This window comes from Spermophilus citellus, assembly GCF_964194105.1.
Source record: "Spermophilus citellus genome assembly, chromosome: 2".
Classification (NCBI taxonomy): domain Eukaryota; kingdom Metazoa; phylum Chordata; class Mammalia; order Rodentia; family Sciuridae; genus Spermophilus; species Spermophilus citellus.
In genome coordinates, this window is record NC_138183.1 from 204772321 (window position 1) to 204783443 (window position 11123).

Sequence of the window (11123 nt, forward strand, 5' to 3'; positions counted from 1 at the left end):
GCATTGACTACTGCAATACTTAGGGCGGTTTGGTGCCATAGATCTGATTGGTATGGACAAGATGAACCTACCTGGATAAATACAGTTTACTATTTACACAGCAAAAATCAATATGGTGTGAGCTTCCTGTGTACAGTGTACTATAAGATGACATCAAAACAAGGCACCAAGATGACAGATTTGAGTCACAGTTTGCTCTGTTATGGGGCAGAGCCAGTTTTGGGCTACAGTTAAGTAGTTTGATAGCCTGTAGCTATGCCCTAAGTATGGGTGTGGGGTGGCTAAGGATGAAAGTTCATGCACATAACCTAGGGAGGTGGATGAGACTCTGTCTCATGGCAACCTCTTGCAAACTAGGAAGTGCTCCCCAAGATAGAGAGGTGGATGATAATTAGCCTTATGAAAGTGCCTCAGAAGACAGCCCTATGAGGTCCGTAGGAATATGTACAAGGCCATTGTGGTGCCAAAGCAGAGTTGCTCTCCTTATAACCCATTTGAAGGTGATATAGATATTTACTCAGAAAAATGTTTCATACTAAAAGTGACTCAACAAAAATTAGGCAACTTGAGTAGATCTATAGCTACTAAATGAACTAAGATGATAATTAATAATCTATCGAACTAAGAAGCTATTGTGTATGGGTGCTTTTTTATAAAAGTTCTAATAAATCTGCAAAAAATCTTCAGACAATCTTAAACATTTTAATAAAAAAGAGAAAACTACCACGTTAAGCAAAAATGGACAAAGAGAACAAAAGAAATAGATTACATGGAGCAATCTCTTATTAATATAGATGTAAAAATCCTAGCTTAATCAGCTATTTATCAAGAGAAATAATACAACAAAAAAGGGTTTATCTGTGCAATTCCAAGACAGTTTGATATCAGAGAATCTCTTAGTGTATTATTCCTCATCAATAGGAGAAAAGTCACATGATTTTCTCTAGTGTAGAAAAATAATTCTATAAATGTACTTACAGGTTATTCATTATTTTGTTATTTAATATCTTATATATCACTTGTAATATTCATAATTAATGTATTATTATCACATGAAAATTCTTAGAAAATTAGAAGAAAATTGTCATAATCTGATATAGAGTACCAAAAACCCAAAATGCACATGGGAGAGGATACCTCAGAGAATTTTGGAGGTTTAGGGGAGATGATAAGATGCTTCTAGACTTTTCACATGGATGGTGTGTTTTTGGTTTACTTTTTTTTATTAGTTGTTCAAAACATTACAAAGCTCTTGACATCATATTTCATGCATTTGATTCAAGTGGGTTATGAACTCCCATTTTTACCCCATATACAGATTGCAGAATCACATCAGTTACACATCATGTTTTTACATATTGCCATACTAGTGACTGTTGTATTCTGCTGCCTTTCCTATCCTCTACTATCCCCCTTCCCTTCCTCTCCCCTCCCATCTTCTCTCTCTACCCCATCTACTGTAATTCATTTTTCTCTCTTGTTTTTTTCCCTTTCCCCTCACTTCCTCTTATATGTAATTTTGTATAACAATGAGGGTGATGGTGTGTTTTTGGCAAATACATGAATAGAGCAAAGCAAGAGAGCCCAAAACAGTCTTTGTGTGTATGCAGGCTTGAAATATGGCAGATGTGGCTTTGTGAAGTGGGGAGGACAGAAGGGACCGTTGGATAAATTGATGGTTAACCTATGTGAAAAAATAAAATTAAACTACAAATAGAATAAAACAGTCAAACTTTTCACCAAGAGCAAAAAATATACTCCAGATAGGCTAATGATCCAGTTGGGAGAAAACAAAATTATAAGACTTCTAGAACAGAATATCTTGATGACTGTGCCTTAGAAAAACATTTCTTAAGTTTTGAAAAGCAAAATCAGAAGAGATGGACAATGTTGACCATCTTAAAATTGAAAGCCACAACCATAAATTAAGGGAAGTGATCAGACATTGATTGGGAGAAGTTTTTTTTTTCATTTCAATAAAAATTAACATTCTAAATATCTAAAGAACTCATTTAAATCAGTAAGAAAAAGAAAAAGCCAGAGACTCACAAAAGAATATAAGCAGGCAATTAATAGATGAAGAAACCCAAAAGACAAATGAACATATTGCAAGACACCTTCTATTCAGTCTCATTGCAAAAGTTAAAATATAAGTCACTAAGTCACACCAGGTTTTGAAGAGAATGCAAAGAAGTAGGAGCTCATGCTTCAGTCTGTACGAGGGCAGAATAATACAACTCCCTTGGGGAGCAGTTTACAAAGACTGTGAACTTGAAGATGCATGTCGTATCAGCCAGGGTTCTGGCAGGAAACAGGTGGTATATCCACATTTGATCATTTGAGGAGAGTTTAATATTGAGACTATTTAGAAAGGTATGGGAAAAGCACAAGGGACAGAGTAAGGAGTTAGTACTAGTGGGACCCAGCCACCCTTAGCCCTGAAAGGGAAAACTAAGGGAACAGCTACTGAAACCTAGAGACAGAGAGGGCTGTAAGGCACAGGTGGACTGGGCCTGTGACCCTCAGTGGAGGGGCCAGCAACGCTGCTCTGATTCCATAGGGAGGGAACCAGGGAAATAAATACCCTGACCCCACTTTCCTCCCTATTCCAATTTCCTGGTGATCCTCTTCATTGGTCAAACACAAAGGAAGCAGAAGGCAAGGGAACTTGCTGATTAGTTCATTAACTCAGCTTGTGGGGGCCCAGAGCAAGATGGAAGAGGGTACAGAATTGTCTATAAGAAGGGTGAATGGAAGATAATGAATCACCTGTCCTTTGTCCAGCTATTCCACTCCAGGAACATTCCCTGGAGAAACTTACTTGTGTACAGAATGAAGATGTTTATTACAGCACTGTGAATATATACACAGTGAAAAACAACCAGGTTGTCCTTCATTTGGTTGTTTCATAACTATGTTATGTAAACTGTGATTTACACATAAAATGAAATGTTATAGTGCAATTAAAATGAATGAACTCAATATACATGAGACGATATCTGTAAATCTCAAAAATGGGTGTACCACAGAAGTGCACAACCCTAATCCCAGCTACTTGGGAGGCTGAGGCAGGAGGATCACAAATTCAAGTTTAGCTTGAGCTACTTAACGAGGGCATGTCTCAAAATATATTTTGTCATTTGATGATGTAGCTCAGTGGTTCAGCACTCCTGGGTTCAGTTCCAGCAAAACACACACACATACACACACACACACACACACACGCACACAGATGTCTCAAAAATGTAATACTGAGTGGAAAAAAAAGTTACCCAAACAGACAGTGCCACATAATAGTACTTACATAAAAACTGTATAAGCCTGTAGCAAATTGTGTAAGTTTGCAATAATAGTACAAAAGTGGGAATAGGAATGGAAGATGGAGGCGGGAAGTGAGTAAGCCGCTCCGTGCTCCGCGCCGCCGCGCCCGCAGCGTATGTTGCCGTGTCTTAAAAGATGAAGTAAAGATCATTAAAGGAGATCTGTCGACAAAGACTCAGCACCGTGTCAAGAAAGGGGCCTAGGTGGAGTGAATCCGCCACGACTCCAGCCAAGGTGGAGTGAGTCCATCACGACTTCAGCGCGAGCAGTAAGGCTGCAGCCCCCGAGCTGCCCAGCTCCCTTGACCCCTTCTCCTTCTCCTCTCCGCCTTTCCGCTTTGCTTCTCCCCTGCCGTCTCTCCTCCCACGCTCAGTCCCTAAATCTACATCTCAATTTCTTTCCCCCACCCCGCCCACTCTCCCTTGTGTCCAGTACCAGGCCCACGCGGGCCCCGAGGCGCTGCCTCCCCTCCCCCAGCTCGCACCCCCTCCCCGGGGGTCCCGAAGGTCACAGCTGGGCCACCACCGTGCTGCCGCCGCCCCCGCCACTGCCGCCGCTTCCCGCGGAGCACCATAGAACAGACTCTTCACCGCGCGAGTGAGCTGCCGAGTTAAATGGAACAGCTGATAAGATGAGTGACAATTTAAAATCTAAGTGATCCAACATGGCGGCGGACGCGGAGAGATCAAGTCTCTAACCCCTTCAGCTGCGCGAGCATAGGAAAAAGTAAACTGTCAAAATACTGTTCGCTCAGGACCACTAGGCACTGTTGAGCTGAAGGGGATCCCGGGAGAACAGTCTGCCCCTCTCAGAACACACCGAGCCCGGATTGGGCTACAATCTAGTTCTGGTTCGCCTGCTTCTCGTGACTCAGCACTAATGATCCCGCTGAAAGAACTAGTTGGCCCACCTGAACTCACAGAGGTAAAAGCCAACTGAGCACAATAGTCAGACCCAGGGTACCCCTCTGCTGACAACAGAGGTCCCTTGCACCAGCTACCAGGGGAGTTGCTACCTGAGGGCAAAGAAATTCGCTGGGGGTCCTCAGCCCCAAGCCCTACAAACTTAGGGTCTGAGGGAGGCAAACAGAAAGGGTGTGCCCAGGCATCCATGGAAACAGGGCTCCCAGGAGCAGCAAACCCGGCGTGTAGCCAGTATTGTGGTGAGCATCACAGGTGAGCGGGGCCTGGCTTGAGGAACCACAAGAGAAGGCCCTAGGCACTCAGGATTGGAGACCCGCACAGTCTGGGAAGAAGAGCTGAGGCACAGTGATTGGTTCCCACCCATCAAGAAGAGAAGCCTGGCCCAGTTCCCACCTACTGGAAGAGAAGTTAACTGAGCTCTATGACTGCATTTATTATTATTATTATTATTTTAATGATTATTATTGGTATTTTTTTTAATTTTATTTTCACTTTTTGTTGTTGATGTTGTTGTTGTTCTTCAACTTTCTTATTAATGGTTTCAAATTGTACACCATGATCAAGTAGCATTCATCCCTGGGATGCAAGGCTGGTTCAATATACGGAAATCAATAAATGTTATTCACCACATCAATAGACTTAAAATGATCAATGGGTTACAGAAGACATAAAGGAGGAAATCAAAAAATTCTTAGAGATAAACGACAATTCAGACACAACATACCGGAATCTATGGGACACAGTGAAAGCAGTTCTAAGAGGGAAATTCATTTCCTGGAGTTCATTCCTCAAAAAAAGAAAAAACCAACAAATAAATGAACTCACACTACATCTCAAAACCCTAGAAAAGGAAGAGCAAAACAACAGCAAATATAGCAGAAGACAAGAAATAATTAAAACCAGAGTGGAAATCAACGAAATCGAAACCAAAAAAACCATTGAAAAAATTGATAAAACTAAAAGTTGGTTCTTTGAAAGAATAAATAAGATCAACAGACCCTTAGCCATGCTAACGAAGAGAAGAAGAGAGAGAACTCAAATTACTAACATATGGGATGAAAAAGGCAATATTACAACAGACGCTTCAGAAATACAGAAGACAATTAGAAATTATTTTGAAAACTTATATTCCAATAAAATAGAAGATAGTGAAGACATCGATAAATTCCTTAAGTCATATGATTTGCCCAGACTGAGTCAGGAGGATACTCACAACTTAAACAGACCAATATCAATAGATGAAATAGAAGAAGCAATCAAAAGACTTCCAACCAAGAAAAGCCCAGGACCGGATGGGTATACAGCGGAGTTTTACAAAACCTTTAAAGAAGAATTAATACCAATACTTTTCAAGTTATTTCAGGAAATAGAAAAAGAGGGAGCTCTTCCAAATTCATTCTATGAGGCCAACATCACCCTGATTCCGAAACCAGACAAAGACACCTCAAAGAAAGAAAACTACAGACCAATATCTCTGATGAACCTAGATGCAAAAATCCTCAATAAAATTCTGGCGAATCGAATACAAAAACACATCAAAAAAATTGTGCACCATGATCAAGTAGGATTCATCCCTGGGATGCAAGGCTGGTTCAATATACGGAAATCAATAAATGTTATTCACCACATCAATAGACTTAAAGATAAGAACCATATGATCATCTCGATAGACGAAGAAAAAGCATTTGACAAAGTACAGCATCCCTTTATGTTCAAAACATTAGAAAAACTAGGGATAACAGGAACTTACCTTGACATTGTAAAATCTATCTATGCTAAGCCTCAGGCTAGCATCATTCTGAATGGACAAAAGTTGAAGGCATTTCCTCTAAAATCTGGAACAAGACAGGGATGCCCTCTCTCACCACTTCTATTTAATTTCGTCCTTGAAATACTAGCCAGAGCAATTAGACAGACAAAAGAAATTAAAAGCATAAAAATAGGAAAAGAAGAACTTAAATTATCACTATTTGCGGACGACATGATTCTATATCTAGAAGACCCAAAAGGGTCTACAAAGAAACTACTAGAACTAATAAATGAATTCAGCAAAGTGGCAGGATATAAAATCAACACGCATAAATCAAAGGCATTTCTGTATATCAGCGACAAAACTTCTGAAACGGAAATGAGGAAAAACACTCCATTCACAATATCCTCAAAAAAAAATAAAATACTTGGGAATCAACCTAACAAAAGAGGTGAAACATTTATACAATGAAAACTACAGAACCCTAAAGAGAGAAGTAGAAGAAGATCTTAGAAGATGGAAAAATATACCCTGTTCATGGATAGGCAGAACTAACATTGTCAAAATGGCAATATTACCAAAAGTTCTCTATAGGTTTAATGCAATACCAATCAAAATCCCAATGGCATTTCTTGTATAAATAGATAAAGCAATCATGAAATTCATATGGAAAAATAAAAGACCCAGAATAGCAAAAGCAATTCTAAGCAGGAAGTGTGAATCAGGCGGTATAGCGATACCAGATTTCAAACTATATTACAGAGCAATAGTGACAAAAACAGCATGGTACTGGTACCAAAACAGGCGGGTGGACCAATGGTATAGAATAGAGGACACAGAGACTAATCCACAAAGTTACAACTATCTTATATTTGATAAAGGGGCTAAAAGCATGCAATGGAGGAAGGATAGCATCTTCAACAAATGGTGTTGGGAAAACTGGAAATCCATATGCAACAAAATGAAACTGAATCCCTTTCTCTCGCCATGCACAAAAGTTAACTCAAAATGGATCAAGGAGCTTGATATTAAATCAGAGACTCTGCATCTGATAGAAGAAAAAGTTGGCTCCGATCTACATATTGTGGGGTCGGGCTCCAAATTCCTTAATAGAACACCCATAGCACAAGAGTTAATAACAAGAATCAACAAATGGGACTTTCTTAAACTGAAACGTTTTTTCTCAGCAAGAGAAACAATAAGAGAGTTAAATAGGGAGCCTACATCTTGGGAACAAATTTTTACTCCTCACACTTCAGATAGAGCCCTAATATCCAGAGTATACAAAGAACTCAAAAAATTAGACAATAAGAAAACAAATAACCCAATCAACAAATGGGCCAAGGACATGAACAAACACTTCACAGAGGAGGACATACAATCAATCAACAAGTACATGAAAAAATGCTCACCATCTCTAGCAGTCAAGGAAATGCAAATCAAAACCACCCTAAGATACCACCTCACCCCAGTAAGATTGGCAGCCATGATGAAGTCAAACAACAATGAGTGCTGGCGAGGATGTGGGGAAAAGGGTACTCTTGTACACTGCTGGTGGGACTGCAAACGGGTGCGGCCAATTTGGAAAGCAGTATGGAAATTCCTGGGAAAGCTGGGAATGGAACCACCATTTGACCCAGCTATTGCCCTTCTCGGACTATTTCCTGAAGACCTTAAAAGAGCACACTACGGGGATACTGCCACATCGATGTTCGTAACAGCACAATTCACAATTGCTAGACTGTGGAATCAACCCAGATGCCCTTCAATAGATGAATGGATAAAAAAAATGTGGCATTTATACACCATGGAGTATTACGCAGCACTAAAACAATGACAAAATCACGGAATTTGCAGGGAAATGGATGGCACTAGAGCAGATTATGCTTAGTGAAGCTAGCCAATCCCTAAAAAACAAATACCAAATGTCTTCTTTGATATAATGAGAGCAACTAAGAATAGAACAGGGAGGAAGAGCAGGAAGAAAAGATTAACATTAAACAGAGACATGAGGCGGGAGGGAAAGGGAGAAAAAAAGGGAAATCACATGGAAATGGAGGGAGACCCTCATTGTTATACAAAATTACATATAAGAGGTTATGAGGGGAATGGGATAACAAACATGGAGGGAAATGAATTACAGTAGATGGGGTAGAGAGAGAAGATGGGAGGGGAGGGGAGGGGGGATAGTAGAGGATAGGAAAGGTAGCAGAATACAACAGTTACTATTATGGCATTATGTAAAATTGTGGATGTGTAACCGATGTGATTCTGCAATCTGCATTTGGGGTAAAATTGGGGGTTCATAACCAACTTGATTCTAATGTATGAAATATGATATGTCAAGAGCTTTGTAATGTTGTGAACAACCAATAAAAAAAAAGTGGGAATAGGGAGGAAACATTACAACTTCAAGAAAATGCTAACCTCTGATGGAGAGAAGGGAAAGAGTTACGGGGACCCTAGCTATATATTTTCTTGTTTTGTTTTTAAGCTAAGCTGAAACAAATATGACAAAGTGTTAGCATTCTTTGGGTATATGAGAGAGTTACTATTTAGTCTCACTTTTTGTATGTTTGAAATATCTCATAAGTAAAAACTTGAAGATGGTAAGAGCGAATGATTTGAAAAATACTTAGGATGTAAATAAGGAGTCAACTTTCACTTATCTTGAGCAGGATTTGGCAAACATTTTTCTGTAAAGGGCAAGAGAGTAAGTATTTTTAACTTGGTGAGCTGTCCAGTCCCCCATAACTACTTAATTTGCTGTTTAACTGGAAAGCAGCCACGGGCAATACACGATGTTCTAATTAAATATTATTTATAACACCAGGTGGTCAGTCAGATTGAGCCTATAGGCCATAGTCTGCAGAGCCTAATCTAGAAAATATATTTATTAGGCATATATCTTTCCCTCCCGAATGTGTGTTAGATAACGCAGGTGGTATAGCCGCAACCTTCCAGATTGACCGGTGGCATTTTGGTGGTTCAGACTACTTCTAACCACTGGTTGAGTAGTGGGGCTAAAGAGTGGTTCCCTGTCTTTACCTTCATTTGGCCATGGGCATTTGAGATCTTTCTGGGCTTCACTTAGGCCCATTTGCACGTATATTTTGGAAGGACGAAAGTGCTAGAGTCACTTCTAACTCTACCTAAGAGAATGACAAAAACAACAAAGTATTTGCAGGCATTTTGGAAACACACAGGCATCACTAGCAGGATGTTGTGACTTGGAAATTTGGCATCTGATCAAGATGGACTAGTTGGTTTCACTATATGGAGTTAAGCAGAGGCAGCCTAGTGCAGTGGTTAGGGACACAGGGCTAACAACTAGACCCATTTCATAGGGATCCAAGGCCTGCTTCCATTACCTATTGCAGCACAGCACACGACTCCAGAACAGTGGCTTAAAGCATCTATTTTGCTCATGAATCTGGAGTCAACTGAGTTCAGCTAGGTGATTCTTAGGCTCTCAGTGGTGTTGGGTTGGGCTTGTCTTGGAGGGTTCCTCTGTCTGGGTCTGGAACTAGGAACCCTCAGGCAGCTGGGGCTGGAATAGTTGCCTTCTCCCATCCATGGGGTCTTTCTCAGGCTGGCCTCAGAGTGGCTGAACTCCTTACTGACTACAGGCTCCAAAGCTCCTGAGAGAAACTGGTGGAGCCATGTGGTCTCTTCTTGCTCAGCCTCTAAGGGCCACATGCTGCTGTCCCTGTGACCCCCAGAGGCTGTGAAGATGAAACATAGCTAAGGTATGTGCAGATCTTTAAGCCAGGGCCTGGCACAGAGTAAGTGCTCTGTGTGTGTGTGTGATTTCCAAATTTGCTAGCTGGCGACTTTGGTACTCATGAATAGACCCAGCTCCTCTACCTGATCCACAGGTAGGAATCTGCTGTCTCCCTGATGTCACCTGCTAGTGCATCTCCTGCCTGTTTATTCACTGCCCTTCCCTTCTTTGAAGATCCACAGATCTGCTTCTGTCTGTGTCTCCAGTCCAAACTGTCAAAGGCCGGGAACTTGAGGCTTCCCTTACCTCATTCCTCTTCTACTCAGGGGTCATTGAAGGTCATCACAGAGTTCCTCCTGTGAGCAGGCCCCAAGAAAGGTGCTGGAGACACAAGGTGGAGACAGCAGGTGTCCTTTGCTGGCATCTGGAAGATGCAGCAGCTGTGGCAGGCATCTGGTGATCTTGTGACGAGAGGAACATCAGCCTTTCACGGTCTTGACACTGTGATTCCACAAAGTGTGTGTGTGTGTGTGGAGTGGGGGGTCTTGGGGAAGGACGGTGGATGTGGTATGAGGATGGGTATGTTCACTGAGGGATCAGAGGAGGCACTGTAGGAAGGATGACATGTGACCTGGGTCTTCTAAGGAGTGTGGATGCTCTCCAGGCAGACTATTGGGAAGGGCATTTCTGAGAATGAGGATGTGCTGAGGCCCAGGAGAATGTTTGGGGAGTTGTAGAAAGAGTAGAAAGGTGGCTCCAGGAACACATCCTAGAATTTCTAAGTTACCTGAGCTCAGGTGGCCTCCGACGACATCATAAGGTACAGAAAGAAGACCAGAGCTTTGAAGTCAGATGGTCCTGCATTTGGATCTCAGCCTGGCTCTTGGGTTTTCTGTGATATAGCATAAGCCACTTAATCTCTCTGAGTTATAATTTTCTCATATTTAAAATGGACATAATAATATCTTCCCCACAGAGGTAGATAGAGATGAAATGAAAGGATGCATGAGAAGGCACTTGGCCTTCTACCAAGCATGTGTGGGTGCTTCAAAACAGTAATTATCACTCCCCTCCGAGAGCTGCATGATGTGTCTTGGTGTGTGGGCATGTGTGCACGCGTGTGTACATGCACACATGCATAAACACAGGCACAACGCAGGCAGCTGGACCTGGAGATTCTCTTTCCCTGGGTTGCCTGATGCTGTCTCCCAGAGTGATCTGGCTTATGTCACAGCAAACAATGGTGAACAAATTCATTTGAAGACTAACTGGATCTAAACCTCAGCCCTGCCACTTACCACCCATAGGATTCTGGTGACTCACACTACCTCTCTGAACGTTCATTTTATTATCCTCGAGACATTGGGAGGCATTGAGGCCTCACTCGCAGGGTTGGTATGAGGGC